The sequence below is a fragment of the Kogia breviceps genome, chromosome 5, assembly GCF_026419965.1.
Source record: "Kogia breviceps isolate mKogBre1 chromosome 5, mKogBre1 haplotype 1, whole genome shotgun sequence".
NCBI lineage: Eukaryota > Metazoa > Chordata > Mammalia > Artiodactyla > Physeteridae > Kogia > Kogia breviceps.
The window spans coordinates 73,085,534-73,105,002 of NC_081314.1; positions in this window are offsets into that span (position 1 = coordinate 73,085,534).

Here is a 19,469-nt window from a genome sequence, read left to right on the forward strand (position 1 = left end):
GTGGTGTTGAGGTTGTGTTGCTGAGGGTGGGGGAGGTGTGTGGGAGTGTGGTATAATTTTAAGATTAACTTTCAATCTTTTAGTTAGCCTATGCTTCTGGACTTTGAACTTCACAAGTGTTTATCAGTTTTTGCCTCTCTCTTAGGTGGGACAGTATGGCTGGCGTGGACTCAGTTAGGTATTTTCCTTGCCCAGGTCAGTTAGACTCGATAATACCCCATCAGGTTACTCTAGTTTACTAATTCTCTCTGAGAGCAGACCTCGTTGAGAACAGACTGCACTGGCATATTTCAAAATGGTTTCTTTCTCCTCCCTTGCCAAAATCCCCAAGGGATTTTTCTCCAATATTTACTATGAGAACCTGGTCGAGATACTGGAGGTAAATCTCACAATGTTATGTTGTCCCTCTACCTCCAACACCAGGACTGTGTCCTCCTGGAGTTTTTGACTCCCAGAGCTCCCGGCACTGAAACAACTCAGAGGTGTCAGAGTTCCAATAATTCATCAATTACAGCCATATTTTCCCACGCTGAAACTTGTTCTTAGCATGGTTTCCATTGTTAAGTCTCTGCTCTGGTAAGCCACAACTCCCTGCATACACCTATTGATCTCTCCAGTCTTTGGGGGCAGGGTTTGCCTGGTGTCTTCTCCTCTCTCATGGATCTAAGAAGAGTTCTTGATTTTTCAATCTGTTCAGGTTTTCACTTGTTAGGATGGAGTGGTGACTTCCAAGCTCCTTACAGGTAGAACCGGAAACTGAAAATTGTATGTTAAGTTTTTGTGAAGATATTTAAGTACATATTTTAGATAAATTTATGTTTTGTTTTAAATTCCTTTGGAAGGGTAAGTACTTGGGTTTTACAAAAACATTTACTTTCTGAGGTGTTTAGGGAAAATGCCACTGGGAGGTTCACTGTTTCCACTCCAATTTTTAAATCGCCTGTCTTTCTTCTCCCCTCCCAGCCTCTACAGATAAATCTCTTCACCCATAATTTTAAACTAATCGAGACTGAAACACAGAGACACTAAAATTATTTGCTCAAAAGTTAATTTTACCTTTTTCTCAGATCAAAACCAGCTCTACTCCATCTCTGAATTAAAGGACTTTAAAATTATTATTAAATAATTTAGTACTTGAATAAATAGCTTATAACTATGTGTGTGTGTGTCTGTTCTCAATGGACTAGAGATGTCCCACAAGTTTTGGTGATCTTAAGTTCCCATGGTGGTAATGTAGGAAGATTTCTCAGTCTGACAACCTGAAGAAGATGAACTTTCCACTTCAACTTATTATTGATAATTCAAGAAGGCAATTATATATTTGTAATTTGCTTAGCCAAGTATAATGTGGAATAATCGTCTCTTCAACCAGGAAAATGCCTTAATAGGATGATGGGGAGAATATTAATAGTACCTAATATTTATCTTGCTCTTGATAGTTAATAAAGTGCTTTCACAAATATTATCTTACTGATTTTCACAACATCTCTGTAGGGAGTATGTACTGTAGTCTTTATTATTATTCTCATTCTACTCATGAAGAATCTGAGGCTCTGAGCAATGTAGGGACATAGATATAGACCAAGCAGGAAGTAATGGAGACAGGACATGATACAAGTCTTCTCAAAATTCATACCTCCCCTATAATCACATATTGCCTCTCTGGAGATCCCACGGAGGGAGGCTAAGACTCTCTAAGCTGAGAATAGTTATAATAGCAGTAACTTAATGTGCACAGAGATTTACATTTCATGAAGTCCTTCTTCTTAGCAAATACCTTTTGTTACCTACATTCACCTAATGAGGTTTTATCATTGTGATGATGATGGTGATGGTCTAGTCTGAGACATGACTAAATTAGTTTGGTTACTCACCTAACCAGGTAACTCAGACAGGAAGGGATGACGCTGCTTCATACACCACCTCTTCCTGTACAGTTTCTTTGGACTATTCAGTTAACAATGGTCTCCTTCTCATCTTTCTCCTTCTTCTGAATCTGCCTCTCTTCTTCTGTCTTATTTTCTCTTTAATATAAGGGTGGGAGCAGACTTAAAACTAAAATAAATGACAGAACCAGGTTAGGAACTTGTTTTGGGGTGCTGTATCAGATGTAATTTCAGTGCAGATTTTCCTAAAATGACTTGAAGAAAAACAAAATTTTATTGATTGATGTCATCAAGGACTTCAATTTAACAAAAGTGAAAAACTTTAAAATAAGGGCTGACTTTTGAAGGGGTCCAAGGTTCTCCATCTCCAGGTGAGATGGAAACATCTTCCAACTACTTTTTGTGGAAATTGACTAACAGCACTGTCTGGGTATCTTTTCCTCGGTTCCTCAGGAAAGTGAGACAGATATAAAAAGGCTTGTACACTATTCCTTTATTAGGGAGAAGGATCTTATGGAATAAGAATGAGGGACAAGGGGAGAGTAAAAAGGAAAGAGGGAGAACTGATACAAGGATATATTATTGAGTGGTTTACCACTAAGTGTGACTAATTGGTTGATCCCTAGGTACTATCCTCTGAGAAGCCATATAAACTACACATCAGAACAGCCTCTGCATGGAGAAAATGAGGGAATCATTTATACTCCAACTCTCTTTTCCTATTGGGTAAATATTTCCCCCATAAGTTGTCAAATTCCCCACACCACTGGTGTGCACATATGTGGGCTTAAGTGGAGTCCCACAGCTTCTCATTTCCAAATGATAGAAAAGCTCCAAGGTGGGAGGCAAGAAGTGTACAGTGTGGTTATGAGACATGGTGCTGTTGAATTTCAGATGTGTGAGTTGTAAAGTTATGCAGCTATGACCATAGCAAGAGAGAGGTGAGGCTGAGAGGATCCAAAATAGTCCATAAATGAAATCTGATAGAGACCACCCTCTACATCACTCAGGTCTCCATACTCCAATATGGAGTCCTCCTTTTTGTGAGAACAGGTTGCCTTCATTTTTTTCCATTCTGTCACCAAGTATCATTCTAAATGTTGGCCACATAATGCCACTTAGATGTTAAGATTTAAGGCAAGTTAATTATTGAAATATACTTCAGTCCCTGCTACAGTACTGAGGCTGTGATTGATGTCTGTCATCATTTTCCTTCTCTCCAACTGTTCGTTGTAGTGTTTCCTCATCTTGGGCCAGCACGTTGGCTGGTCTGCGTTGCTAGCCCCATGAAGTCTAGTCCCTTAGTTGCCTTCCTCGGCTGTGGTTGCTGCTATTGTCCAATAACTATTACTGGATATGAAAGCTACAAGGCAGTTCCAAACATACTCCTCCCTGCCAACATTAGCTAATAGAAAACATCACTTCTGACAATCTGGGCTGATTGTACCCTTATTACATCAATTATTTACTTTGCCTATTGATCTACTGACATGAGGAGCCAGAAGAAAGTAGGTGGTAGGTTCAGTTTCAGGTTCATGAGAAACCTTACTGTGGCTCCTGGAAAAGTGTTTACTTTTTTGGGAACCAGGAACTCTTAATTTGTTGATGCTTAAGAGTTCAGTGACAAGCAAGACCAATTATGCAATTGTGACATAGGGAGCAATGGTGAGAGTTGAGAATCTTATTTCCTTCCCTTGGTTCCTAGGTACATATATATCTTGATTCCCAGATGGAGCACTTTCAAATATTCCTTTGAAAGAAAAAAAAAAGGCAAATTTTTTTAAATTTCCAATTGTATGTACTTTTGTTCTTTCTTACCTTTTTTTCTGCATTGGAAATCCAAATAAACCCAGCTTGTTTTTTTTAACAACAGGGGAAGGAGCATGATATAATATAGGTATAGGGTGTGTGTGTGTGTGTGTGTGTGTGTGTGTGTGTGTGCGTGTATGTGTGTGTATGTGTGTGTGTGTGCACTTACTTATCATTCTATTTATCTAAGTGTTTTGTCAAGAGAATATGATATTCTCTAAATGTTGGGTATCCAGTTCTTCCTACTGTCATATTCCAACCTAAAATGTCCTGCACTTATATTTTAGTTTTCTTTCCATATCCGCACCCTCATAGCACACAGTTGAGATATCACAGTCTAAACTTACAACCCACACGTGCTATTTAAGGAATTCCCCACACACATCTGTGCATTTAGCTTAAGACTGGCTGCAGGGTTTTTTGTTGGTGTGTGCTGTGTGGGTTTCCCGACTGGAATCCTATTTGTAACACCTACAGCTTGCTCAGCTCATTCTAATGTTAGGGTGGTTTCCTTCTGTGAATAATGTCAGTGAGGTGCTCTAGACAAAGCTATTGCCCTCATGGAGCCTATGGATTTAGTTTGTTCCAGGAATAGACCCCCTATTTCTATATGCAAGTGAACATTTGGAGCAGGTATATTAACTAAGCCAGCTTTAGGAAATTAAAAGAAATGACTCTTACTGCTGAAGGCAGAAGGGCATGCATCACTGTACACTATAATACTGCACCCAAACCAATTATATACAAACATTTTTTGAGTGCCTACTATATGCCAGGCACTGGATATTTCATATTTTACAAATATTCATGAGGTTTACCATGAGCCAAGAACTGTGTTAAGAATAAGCAGAAAATATACAAATAAAAGTGAACAAATAAACTAGTAAGGATGATAAAACAAGTCCAATAATCACAATAATAAAGACAGAGTAAGGTGTGGTGATTTTAGCAAAATGGTGGAGTGGGTGATACCAACCTTCATCCCTTTACACACCAAAACAAAACAAAACAAAACAAAAAACAGGTAGCTATTCACATGAAAATAGCTTTGGGGAGATTCAAGAGTCCAAATAAGAACATACAGCAACACAGTAGAGCAAAAAATAGAATAATCACACAGAAAAGATCACTGGGGAGATCAGCATAGCTAAGCCATCTGAATATGGCTAGGAACAAAGAAGAGTGGAAGCTATCACTATCAGCCCTACAGAGGGTGTCATGTGGTCCCTTGCTCTATAGAGGACCCCAGCAGTCTTTGCCATAGAAGACCTCAACAGCCCTTCTGACTGTCAAGGACTCCTTGCAATCTTCTCAATGGAGGACTCAGTAGAGTTTGTCAGCATAAACCCCAGTTGAGGACACTGGCAGCTTTTACCACTGAAATAACCAACAGCTGTCACTGCCTGAGACCACCTCTGAGAAAGGGACGTTACTGAAACCCCTAAGAAGTAGTCACTGTTGCCCACCATGGTAATGAGTTGCCGTCAACCCCAAACCCAACACATCCTGGACTCCATGCACACTCACATTCCAGATCCTAGCTCCAGAAACATGTTCACTCTCACACACACACTTGTGCTCCAGACCTTGATTTCATAGCTTCTCCACAAGTGCCCACACCAAGGACACTGGAGCCACCACCACAGCAGTAGTTCCCATGTCTCAACCCCTGGAGCTGTGGTAGCTCCATGCATACCCACTCTCCATGCCCTGGCTCCAAAAGTGTCTGCACCTAGGGACTGGAGCCATTGTATCCCAGAACCTAGAGCTGCTGTAGATCTGTGCACACTCATACTCCATACCTCAGCTTCATGTGGTCACTCCATAAGTGCCTGCACCACTCACACCGTTACAAATGCTAAGGTGGGGGCACCTTGCCTGGGCACTAGTGCCTCCAAACCCTAAAGGCACAGTCTCCCTATTCATGCCCATACTACAGACTCCATTTCCATGACCATTTCACAGATACCTACACATCAGACACTGGTGCCATTGCAAATGTGAGAGCACCCACAAACCAACCCAGTTCCAAGAGGAATCCACTCAGCTATGACTTACCCTGTGTGAAAAAAAGAGATCAGGAAGACCCCAGGAGCCTTCATTACCAAAGACCCTAGCAGCCCACACCATGACTACTGACACTTACAGCCTTGGCTACTGAGGATCCCCTCAATCTTGGTGATACTGACCTCAGCTGATGGAGCTACATGGAGGGTACACAACTGCACTCTCCCCAAAGCCATAATTACCACACTCTACCCTGCCAGCACTCTCGTACCCACCTATAGATAAAGATCTTTCTCCAAAACCAGTCCATTAAGTTTGGAAGAGGTGTCTGGTTCATAAAATGTGCAGACATACATACAAGACTATAAGAAACACACAAAAATGAAGGAAACATGATTCACCAAAGTGACACAATGATTTCCCAGTAACTGACTTCAAAGAAATGGAGATATACAAATAATTCAAAATAATTGCTTTAAGGAATCTTAGTGAGCTACAAGAAAACAAATAGATGACTCAATAAGATCAGAAAAACAACAAATGAACAAAATAGGAAGTTCAGTAAGAGATAAATCATAAAAAAGAATCAAACACAAACACTGGAGCTGAAGACTGAAATGCATGAATTGAAAAATGCAATTGAGAGTGTCAATGTCAAACTTGATCAAGTAGAAGAAGAATCTACAAACTCGAAAATAGGTCATTTGATATTACCCAATTACAGGAATGAAAAAATAATAAAGAGTAAAGAAAGGCTATAAAATGTATGGGACTCCATCAAGAAATGAATATACACACCATGGGAATACTAGGAGAAGAGGGGCAGAAAACTTATTTAAAGAAATAATGGTGAAAAACTTTCTAAATCTAAGAAGAGCTATGTATATCCAATACAAGAAGTTCAAAGGTCCACAATTAGATTCAACCCAAAGAAGACATCACCAAGTCACACTATAATCAAGCTGTCAAAAATCAAAGGCAAAGAGAAATTTTTGAAAGAAGTAAAAGGAAAGAAAACTATCACATACAAGGGAACCCCTACAGAGCTATCAGCAAATTTACCAGCAACAATCATGCAGACTAAGAAAAAGTGGATAATACATTCAAAGTGCTAAAACAAAATAAAACATTGTCTTATAAGAAAAGTTGAAGGGAGTTCCTCAAGCTGAAATGAAAAGACACTAATTATGAAAGTAAAAAACTCACTGGTAAAAGTTTATATATAATGAAATTCAGAATACTCTAACACTATAATGGTGGTGTGTAAATCACTTTTAATTCTGATATAAAGCATAGAAGACAAAGTATTAAAAATAATATAGCTACAATAATTTGTTAATGGTTACATAATATAAAAAGATGTAAATGGTGACACCAAAAAACACAAAATGGGATGGAGTAAAAGAGATGACTTTTTGCATGCATTCAAAGTTAAGCTGTTATCACCTTAAAATAGAAAGTTAAAAGATATTTTATGTATGCCTAATGGTAACCACAAAGCAAAAACTTATAGTAGATGCATAGAGATAAAGAGAAAGGAAATAAAATATACCACTAAAAAAATAATCAAATTACAAAAAGAAGGCAGCAAGAGAGGAAGAAAGGATCAAAAGAACCACAAAACATCCAGAAAATAATGAATAAAATAGCAAGGATTAGTCCTTACCTATCAATAATTTTTTCAAATGTAAATGGATTAAATTCTCCAGTCAAAAGACAGAGAGTGGATGAATGGATACATCATGAAACTAGAAAAAGAGAAACAAAGTAAGGCTAAAGTTAGCAAAAGGAAGAAAATAACAAAGATTAGATCCAAGATAAATGAAATATATATTAGAATAACAATAGAAAAGATTAATGAAACTAAGAGTTGGTTATTTGAAATGAACAAAATTGGCAAACCATTAGCTAGACTAACCAAGAAAAATGAGAGAATAATCAAATAAATTAAATAAGAAATGAAAGGCAAGACATGACAACTGATACCACAGAAATACAAAGGATCATAAGAGACTACTATGAACAGTTATATATCAACAAATTGGATAACCTAGAAGAAATGGATAAATTCCTAAGGACATACACCTACCGAGCCTGAATCATGAAAAATTAGAAAGTATAAACAGACCAATTACAAGTAAAAAGATTGCATCAGTAATCAAAAAAACCTCCCAACAGAGGAAAGACCAGGACCACATGGTTTCATTGGTGAATGAACAAACATTTAAAGAAGAATTAATACCAATCCTTCTCAACTCTTCAAAAAATAGAAGAGTACAGAACATTTCCAAACACATTTTGTGAAGCCTCCATTACCCTAATACCAAAGCCAGACAAGGATACTATAAGAAAAGAAAATTTCAGATATTTATGGTTAACACAGATGAAAAAATTCTCAACAAAATGCTAGCAAACTGAACTCAACAGTATGTTGAAAGGTTCATAAACTATGACTAATTGGAATTTATCCCTGAGATGCAAGGATGGTTCAACATCTGCAAATTCAATAAATGTGACATACTACATTAACAACATGAAGGATAAAAATAATTTTATCATTTCAAAAGAGACAGAAAAAGCATTTGACAAAATCTAATATCCTTTAATGGTAAAAACTCTCAACAAATTAGATATAGAAGGAGTGTACTCAACATAATAAAGGTTACATATGACAAGCACATAGCTAACATTAGACTCAAGAGTGAAAAGCTTATAACTTTTTCTTTAAGCTCAGGAATAAGACCAGGGTCCCACTTGCACAACTTCTATTCAATATGACACTGAGATTTCTAGCCAAAACAATGAAGCAAAAAAAAAAAAATGAAAGGTTTTCAAATCAGAAACGGAGACCTAAAATTGTGTGTTTACAGATGACATGACATTAGGTATAGAAAATTTTAAAGACACAATCAATAAACTGTTAAAATTAATAAATTCAGTAAAATTGTAAGATATAAAATCAACATACAAAAATCAGTTGCATTTCTATATAGTAACAATAAACTATCCAAAAAGGAAATTCTAAAAATCCCATTTAAAAGAGCATCAAAAAGAGGAAAATACTTAGGAATAAATTTAACCAAAAGAATGAAAAATCTGTACATTGAAATCTATAAGAAAGATATTGATGAAAGAAATGGAAAAAAAGACAAATAAATGGAAATATATTTCCTGTACATGGATTGGAAGAGTTAATATTGTTAAAATGTCCATACTACCCAAAGCAATTTAAGATTCAGTGAAATCCCTATCAGAATTCCAAAGCCATTTTTCAACAGAAATAAATTTTTAAAATCTAAAAAAACTGTATGGAACCACAGAAGAGTTCTAACAAGGAAAGCAGTCTTCAACAAGAAAAATAAAGCTGGAGACATCACACTTTCTGATTTGAAATTATATACAAAGCTATAGTAATCAAAATAATATGGTACTGGCATAAAAAAACAGACCAGTGGAAGAGAATAGAGAGCCTAAAAATAAATCCATGCATATATGATCAATTAATATTTGACAAGGGAGGCAATAATATGCAATGGGAAAAAGATGGTCTTTTTTTTTTTTTTTTTTTTTTTTTTTTTTTTCTGTACGAGGGCCTCTCACTGCTGCGGCCTCTCCCACTGTGGAGCATGGGCTCTGGATGCGCAGGCTCAGTGACCATGGCTCACGGGCCCAGCCGCTCTGCAGCATGTCTGATCCTTCCGGACTGGGGCACGAACCCATATCCCCTGCATCGGCAGGCAGACTGTCAACCACTGCACCACCAGGGAAGCCCAAGATGGTCTTTTTAATACATGATTTTGTGAAAACTGGATATCCACATGGAAAAGAATGAAATTAGACCCTTATCTTACACCATATGCCAACTTGATTCAAAATGGATTAAACACTTATTAAATGTAAAACCTGAAACCATAAAACTATTGGTATAAAACATATGGAGAAATCTTGATCTTGGCAACGATTTTTTTTCTTTTTTTTTGGATATGCCACTAAAAGCACAAGGAAATATTTCACGAAAACATAGTAAATTAAACAAACAGAAGAAAATTCATCTTAGTTGAATTAGAGAAATTTATCAAAGCCCCAGTCACTCAACCCTCTCTCCACTATCCTCACTTCTCTGTGTCGACTAAAAAAATATTCACAACCTAAAAGTTGAGAGTTATGTTTTATTTGCTGAAAATTTTTAGGACTTCAAGCCCAGGAGGCAGCTTCTCAAGTTACCCTGAGAGAACAGCTTAGAGGAGGTGAGGGCGGAGGCAGGATATATAGGAGTGCAACAAAAGGCAGATAGTCTGAACGTCAAAAAATTATTGTTAATTACAGAAAACCAGATATCTTAAGCTAAGAAATTCAGTGCTGTTCTGTGTATAGGAAGATGCAAGAGTCTGGGCTCACTGAAATCATTCCTTTGATATGCACCTCAGCCATCTGGGGCTAATATCCTGTGTTTTCATATCCTGGGTTTCCTCAGGGCTCACCATGGCGGGTGGCTGCAGTCTGATGGCTGCTAGATGGCAGGTATTCTTTTCCTTCCTGAGTTCCCTCAGGGTTCACCATAGGCAGTGGCTGCAATTCTTGATGACTGCGACATCCTTTGTTTACTGATATGGCTGGCAATATTCAATTGCTCATTTGAGTAAACTCTTTGAAGTCATAAACTCATAATCTGTTTAGAAATCACTATATTATATGATTTCTAAATCACTTGAATTTTTGGTGTCTCCTGGGATCCTTTTTGTGTAATGGCCTACCTATTCTACCTATTCTCCAGTTTCTGCTACTGAAGTACTGCACATGGCCTGCTTCAGTTTCCTTAAGTAGAAATTATAGGAGGAATAATGAATTTTAAGCCCCAGATTTCTCCCAGGACTTGGGCTTATACTTTTCCTCTGGTCCTGGATAGCAGGCTGGGCTAAAAATAAAAAACCTGTTAGCTTTTTCCCTGGGGACCTAGTCTCAACCAGTAACTAGAATAACCAGTTAATGGGCTGGGCTGGCCCTAGTTCTCTGACAGAGAAAATTTAGACTAAAATCTTTGACAAAGAAGTTACCTCTCTTAAGCATGTTTTTTATCTGTTTGTTTGTTTTGTCATAACAAGGAAGAAAGCCTTAGCTTAATTTCTGACATACACAGTATGTATGTGTATGTCAAATTGTAGCATTCCTGAGTTGTAGGAGGATTTGGGGGAAATTGAGGAATCCCCTAAATCTGGCAGGCTGCCACATTTACTGAGATGAATCTACTAAAATTATCAAAAAACAGCCAAAATGAAGAATTCAGAAAAGGAAAATCATCATATGTGATACCCTGTTTCTTTTTGATAAATGTTGTGTGGAAACAACTTGAAAAAGTTTTATCTAGCGCCACCTGGTGGTGGATCCTGCAACGTAAGACCACCCAGTAGTTCTTAAGCAACTTTTCACAATGCTGCGGACGTCCTTGCCCGTCCTAAACAAAAACCAACTTTGACATTGAATCACAATTCTTTTGCAACTGGATACTCCTAGTAAAGTATCAGACATTGCAGGTGCTCAGTGTAACAGCAAAATATATTACAACAAAAATTTTCAAGAATAATTTTCAGGACATTCTTGCTGTAAAAACCAAAAAAAATTTTGATGCACGAGAGCAGTTGCCACTACAGAAATAATTTGAAACAATAAATGTTATTCATTAATTAGTATTCTTTTTTTCATGAGACAAATTTTGAAATATATGGATTTTTTTTTCTGTAAGCAAAGATGGTAACGCACAAATTTTGAAAAGGGACTGACTTAACAATATTTGTTTATAATTGGTCAATCTGTCTGCAGTGTGGACAATGACAAGGGATGGGAAGTAAGTAGGTGTAGGGGATTGGATGACAGAAGGAATCTGTGACCAACATCTTATAGGTAAAAGATTAAAAGAAAATAACTTGAACTAGGGCTGTAGCAGTAAAGGTGGCGAGAACACAAGATTCTAATTCTAGTGACATTATTGAAATATAATTGACAGGGTTTGATCATTGAGTTAACATAACTGCCAAAGAGTAGGAAGAGTTGAGATTTCAGGTCCTTGGACCCATGGAATTTTCCACTAAATTTCAAATTAGCCAGTACCTTCCTGCAGTTGTACATTTCTTCTTTGAAATCATCATGAAATTCATATCTTATCTGGCTCAGAAGGAAAGAAGGTGAGGTTTATGGATGAGTCTGCCTGATCATTTAACCTGAGAAACCAGGACATTTAGAGTGACTTAAACTAAATTTTAGGACAGGCTATAAAACCAGGGCTGGTACCTAGTGTGAGAAAAGATGAGTGGCCAAGTCTACTCTACTTCACTTACTTAATATAGCATCTTTATCTATTCCTAGCGTTATAGTTTATAAAGCATCTTCTGTACCAGACACTATGAGACACACTTCAGATTTAAGTAAAAATAAGAGGAAAGTTTTGCTGTCAATAATTTTACTATCTGGTGTTGAAACAGGCAAATTGTCCCTTCAACCTCAGCAATTTGTCCCTTATAGAAGAGGATATTTTGTGACAACAGGATTATGCTATCCTTCAGCCATACATAAGGCCCCTCTATGCATGTGGTCTTAACAGAAGTCATTACAGGTCCAGCCAGAAAAGAGAATCAGAGGATGGGATTTTGTTTTTGAGGTGTGACTAATCCACAACTTTCTCAATTCCAACTGGTATTTTTTCTGTAAATTAGCTTTAAATATTTTTCCAAACCAGGGATTGCCTCTCAAAATGTAGCCTCCCACCTTAAGCTTGCCTGGGAAGTTTCTGCAGAAACTTGTATTGGACCTAAATGAAGAGATGGATTACAGAATCATCTCTGGGTTGGGATTCAAACAACAGAGAAAGTGTGGAATAGATCACCAGCATCACAAGAAATTATGATCCTATACAATGGGATTGGGAGGCTGAGATTATTTATATCATTCTAGGAAATAATATTGCTAGAATATTATTCTAGGAAAAGATCATCTAGGGAAATAATGTATCTATAGCTCCTATCTTTTTTGAGATACTTTCCCTGAGGAATGAGAAGCATGAAAAAGTTGCAGAGATCCACTTCTTAGGCCAAGAAAAGTTTTGCTAACCATGATGGACATTTAGCGGGAATAACATCAAGTAGTGTGAGTCTGTAAGTATGTGTATAGGGGAGATAGGTACTTGAAATATACCTTCCTGACAATGCTAAGAAGTCTAAAGTAGGCTAACACCTTCAGACTTTATTCAGATGGCACTGAGGAGACATCACAGTGTTTTAAGCGGAGAAATATCATGATTATATTTATATTGTATCAGTCAAGCTTCCATGTATAGAATAATCTGGAAAAAGCATACTGAAGGGAGGAAGATCTGTTAGAAATGTGTGCAACCATTGAGGCAAGAGATGGTGATTGATCTAGCCTGGTAGTGTTGTGGATGTTGAGATGTGACTGGATTCAAGAGATTTTAGGGACGTAGAAACAACAAAACTTGGAAATAGATCAGAGATATCTGTGGTGATGAACAACAGTTTAGAGAAGATTATCTTGCCTTAAAACTTATTGGGAACTATGGTTTTCTCAGGGTATATGCCCAGTACTGGGATTGCTGGGTCATATGGTAGTTCTATTTTTAGTCTTGTAAAGAATCTCCATACTGTTCTCCATAGTGGCTGTATCAATTTACGTTCCCATCAACAGTGCAAGAGGGTTCCCTTTTCTCCACACCCTCTTCAACATTTATTGTTTGTAGATTAATTCAAAAAGAGTCATGTACCACAATGTTCACTGCAGCTCTATTTACAATAGCCAGGACATGGAAGTGACCTAGTGTCCATAGACAGATGAATGGATAAAGAAGATGTGGCACATATATACAATGGAATATTACCCAGCCATAAAAAGAAACAAAATTGAGTTATTTGTAATGAGGTGGATGGACCTAGAGTCTGTCATACAGAGTGAAGTAAGTCAGAAAGAGAAAAACAAATACCGTATGCTAACACATATATATGGAATCTTAAAAAAAATGCTTATGAAGAACCTAGGAGCAGGACAGGAATACTGACACAGATGTAGAGAATGGACTTGAGGACACGGGGAGGGGGAAGGGTAAGCTGGGATGAAGTGAGAGAGTGGCATGGACATATATACACTACCAAATGCAAAATAGCTAGTGGGAAGCAGCTGCATAGCACAGGGAGATCAGCTCTGTGCTTTGTGACCACCTAGAGGGGTGGGATAGGGAGGGTGGGAGGGAGGGAGACGCAAGAGGGAAGAGATATGGGAACATATGTATATGTACAGTTGATTCACTTTGTTATAAAGCAGAAACTAACACACCATTGTAAAGCAATTATACTCCAATAAAGATGTTTTAAAAAAATGGGAAATTTAAAATATGACACAAATGAACCTATCTACAAAACAGAAACTCACAGACATAGAGGTCAGACTTGTTGTTGCCAAGGGGGAGGGAGGGAGGGAGAGGGGTGGACTGGGAATTTGGGGTTGGTAGATGCAAACTATTACATTTAGAATGGATAAACAACAAGGTCCTACTGTATAGCACAGGGAACTATATCCAATCTCCTGGCATAAACCATAATGGAAAAGAATATTAAAAAAAGAATGTATATATGTATAAAACTGAGTCATTTTACTATTCAGCAGAGATTGATTGGCACAGCATTGTAAATCAATTATACTTCAATTTAAAAAATTTAAAAAGAAGGGAAATTAAAAAATAAAAAACAACTTATTGGGAACAAATGCTACTGCTTGCTTGAGGATTTTTTTTTTCCTGACTGTGGGAACATACTGGCTCTACACTCAAGAGGAACCTGGATGTGTTACAGTTATTGCCCCAGAAATAATGAGAATTGCCCCCAACCCATGATATATGGGGAGCTGACATATCAATACTCCAGCTTCCTCTTCCTCAGAAATATACCTATGAACTCTGTTGTACTAGAGTTCTAGAGTTTCTGGGTGGGTTTAGCTCCAGTTAACCGTAATGGTAAGTGGCTTTATAATGCACCTTTCTTTGACATTCTTCCATTTCAGGTTTTACTTCCCCACATCTCTGTGTTTCCTAGGATCAGATGAATGTTTGCCTCCCTCTGTGTTTTGGGAGAAACACAAAGGACACCTTTACTGGAAAGTGAATTATGTTGGGATGGAAATGAAGAGTTCAATTTTTGGGAAAGATGAGTCTAAGATACTCTACTCAAATTATATTCTACTTTAATCCAGCTCTGAGGGCCTTCCTGGGGTCATGCCACACGCCTATATATAGAATCTCGGTTTCTGAGGATTTGATTTAAGACTTGATCATCTTTCCTTCACTAATTGCTCCTTTTAGAACTCTAACCTGTCCTCTCATTGAATGCTAAACTAGTTCTGGATTATGCCACCTATGCTATATGAAATTAAACTGTATTGTACAAACTGAATTGAAGAATATTTTCTTTAGTGAATGGAAGTTAACTAGGTGTATTGTGGTGATCATTTTGTAACATATACATATGTCAAATCATTATGTTGTACACCTGAAAGTAATATAATGTAATGTGTCAGTTATGTCTCAAAAAACAACTGGAACATATATAGGATTATTTTGTTACTGTTTTAATATAAAAATATAATCATGTTATATACACATCTCTTTTTCTTGTTTATTTAACTTAAATTTTTACATCAACTAGCTCTAATTCACACTTTTTAATGGTTGCATAATATTCTACAACATGGATGCAACCATGATTTATTCAACTATTGCCCTATTAAAGAACATTCTCTTTGTTTTTCAGTTTTGTCTTGTTTTGTTTAACCACTATGGCTTATGCTACAATAAATATTCTTGTACATATCCCCTGAACTTTTTGATATCTCTTTTAGTTTTTTGTTTTATTTATATAGTATAAAATATGTTGCAGTGGACTGACTTTTACCCCATAATTCATATATTGAAGCCTTAACCTCCAATGTGGCTGTATTTGGAGAAAACACTTTTAGGGAGGTACCTAAAGCTAAATGAAGTCAGAGGGTGGGGCTCTAATCCCAGAAGACCGGTGATCTTACAAGAAGAAGAAGTCTCACTGTATATTTCTGTCTTTCTCTCTACGTGCTCATAGAAGAAAGGCCATGCGAGCACACAGTGAGAAAGTGGAGTCTACGAGCCAGGAAGAGAGCTCTCACAGGAAATCGAATCAGTTGGCACCTTGATCTGATACTTCTAGCCTCCAAAACTGTGAGAAAATACATTTCTGTTGTTTAAGCCACCCAGGCTATGGTATTTCGTTGTGGCAGCCTGAGCTAATATATGTAGGTACAATAAACTTCTTAAAATGTCCTTACTGTTTTATTTCCAAACTTCTATATTCTCTTTCCTATTTAAAAAAAAATATTTTTTCATAATGCCCTTTTTTTTTTTTTTTTTTGTGGCACGCGAGCCTCTCACTGCTGTGGCTTCTCCCGTTGCGGAGCACAGGCTCCGGACGCGCAGGCTCAGCAGCCATGGCTCACGGGCCCAGCCGCTCCGTGGCATGCGGGATCTTCCCGGACTGGGGCACGAACACGTGTCCCCTGCATCGGCAGGTGGACTCTCAACCACTGCGCCACCAGGGAAGCCTATAATGTCCTTTCTTATGGAAATGGATTCTGAACCCAGACTATCTTCTACTTTGGTTAAATTCCTTAACTTCTTTTGATTCAATTTTCTCAAATATAAAAGGAGAATGATATTAATACATGTTTCCTCATATGACTGTTGTGGAGATTAAACATGTAAATATATATAAAGCCCAGCAATGTACACGCCTTCTTTAATTATTGTTATACATTTTCTATCTTATTCCTTCTTGTCTTTTAGATAAAAAGTAATCATTTTTACAACAAATTAAATTGAACCTTTTTTTTTTTGCTCTCATTTCTTTCTATTCTTTCCTGTCCTTAGTTCTACTCCCCCTCTCTAATTCCTTCTTGCCACAGATTCCTTTCCCCTGGGTAGATAGAGCTTCACAAGCTCATCCTTATTCTTCCTCATAAAGGGTAGTCAAACAGACCATCCATTGAGATTCCCACCAGATCAATTGACAATTGATTCAATTTGGTCACTAGGCAACATATTTTAGGAAAAGAATGCGGTGAATACTGTGTTTGCATTTATTCTCCAGGAATAAAAATTTCTTCAAATAATCTTCCTCTTTGTTCTAGGATCCATCCAAGCTTAAAATAGCATTTGCACCATCTGCCTTTGCTTGCCTGATATGCCATAAATTCTTTCCAAGCATATAAATCTGTATCAAGATCACATTGATATTAGATACAGATTTATATGTTTAGAAATAATGTCAAGAAAGAAAGAATGTTTTGAAAGACTATCAGGAAAAATAGCTTGCCAGAAGAACCAAATAAAGAAGAATGAAAGAAAAAATAACTGGTACAAGCTAAAATACTCTAGCAATAGTTTCTCAGTATCAGTTAGCTCTTATTCTCACAGTCCATTGGCAAGTTCAGACATTATTTTCAGGGCTTTTTCTTTTTCCACAATGACCACTGGAGGGCATTGCCAGTCAGCAGTGAGGGAGGTAAATAGCACCCCGTACCTTGGGGGAAAATTAAGGAACAAAGGTGAGATGTGGCAATAGGGTCAGACAGCACCGGGTCAAACTAAGCTATAACTAAGTATCTCAAGGCAAGATTTTGCTGGAACTGAGACTGAAGTTTAAAAAAGAGCTGTCAACATGTGGTGGGTGCTTCCCCAAATTTTATTCTCAGCCCACACACTGTTAACATAGATGTTGTAACTGACTATGGCATTATGGCTGCATGTGATACATGTCATGTCATCAGTATGTTACCTAAAAGTTTAATATAAATTGAGTTTATGAAAATCAAAACCTGTTTTAATGATGATAGTTGATTTCACCATTAAAAGATGTCATAAGCAGGTCTTTCCAAAATCAGAAGTGTTCCTTTAGGAAAGCAAAATATCATTTTAATACTTGAACACACCTACGAATTCCTTATTACACTGATTTAAAGAGTAACACATTGCTAAGTTACTTGAGACTTGATTCAGTAGAAGAGCATACTACCCAATTAGACCGGTGGCAAAGCATAAATTAGATTTCCAAATCTCCAAGCAGCCATTTAGCATATCCACAGATTCTGCTCTTGGGCCACTGATGCTTCCTTGAGCACCTTGAAGCTGTGCCCCTCTGAAAGCCTGTACCCTGTTAATTTTCAGTTCTACCCGCTCATTATATGCATTGAAGGTCATCAAGAAGATATTCTAACCTCATGTTTGTGGAAACTTTTCCCTTGGCTTTCATCACTGTGCTCTCCTGGACTGTCTGTGACATCAAAGACTGCTCCTCCTCCTCAGTGCCGTTTACTTTCCTCTCCTCTCTGATGTCAGAACAGCAGAATGACCAGGGGATAGACATTGGACCGATTTTCTTCTGTGTCTGCCTCATTTCTTTGGTGATCTCCTCTAGCTTCCTGACTTTTAAAACCACCTGTAGGCTAACTATTAATTGCTAAATTTATAGCTCCGGGCTGTATCTCTCCCATATACTCCAAATTCCTATATCCAAATGCCTACTTGACATGTCTACTGGGGTGTCTAATAGATACCTCAGACTTAACATGTCCAAAACTAAATTTCTGATCTTTCTTCCAAAATGTAATTTTCCTGTCTCAGTTTAAAGCAATTTCCACTTCCTCATGTGAAAAAGACAAGTCACCCCAACCCCTCACTCATACCTTATATCAAATCTGTAATTTATATTTATAAGGAGATTTATAGCTTATAAAATACCTTCAAGGATGATTATTTCCTTTGGTTCTCAACCAAATAGATGAAAAGAAGATAAGGAAACTGGATCTCTAGAAGATTAAGTGATTTATTCTAAACCTTAAATTCACATCTTCTGATTTTAAGTCCCAGGAATTTTTTAATACTCTTAGAACTAGTGCTGAATACTAAGTTTTCCACTGGCCCACTGGAAAATGGGAAAAATAAGTACAATGAAGTAAATTTTTCACAAACCTGAAAGCTTTTCATTTAAAGAAGTGTTCTTTATTCTTAGATATATTCTTTGCAATATTTGACGTTATAGTGTCCTTTATTTTATAACAATGATGATAGTATTCATAAATGCCTGAAGTGGGTAAAATAAAAAGTTAATTCCTATTTGAAAAATACTATGATCTACAATATGAAAAACCTGGGAATCTCTGATCTATTACATCTCAGGTAAGAAAACTTGGGGTTGAGTTCTCACTAATATATTTTTCTTCTAGTCTATACTTAGATTTTAGAGACTGTTTATTTCATATTTATTTAAAGCAAAGTAACAAGTCTAAGATAGGAAGAACTAAATGGGCACCTTCTGTATGTGTCTCATGTTTGATGCTCCTTTCTGGCTCTCTGTTTATCTTCAGGCATTGAAATTATAGTAATTTGGAAGTGTAAGAAAATTCATATTATTTTGTTAAAATCAACTTGGTGTTCACATCACCAAAATGTTCAAGGGCAATGATGATTTCATTCAGAAAATTTATCTCTGATTCTTATAAAAATGCTACTGAATATATGATTTTATTTATGTTTCCTTCCCAAATCCTACTGAAATGATGTAACAGATATGAAAATAGATCCATAGCAGTATGAGTAATTGGAGAAAAGTACGACCAGCTGATCAGAGAAGTGAAGAATTTCTGGAAGGTAAAGAGTAGATTCATTCACTTTTTCAACAAGTATTTGTT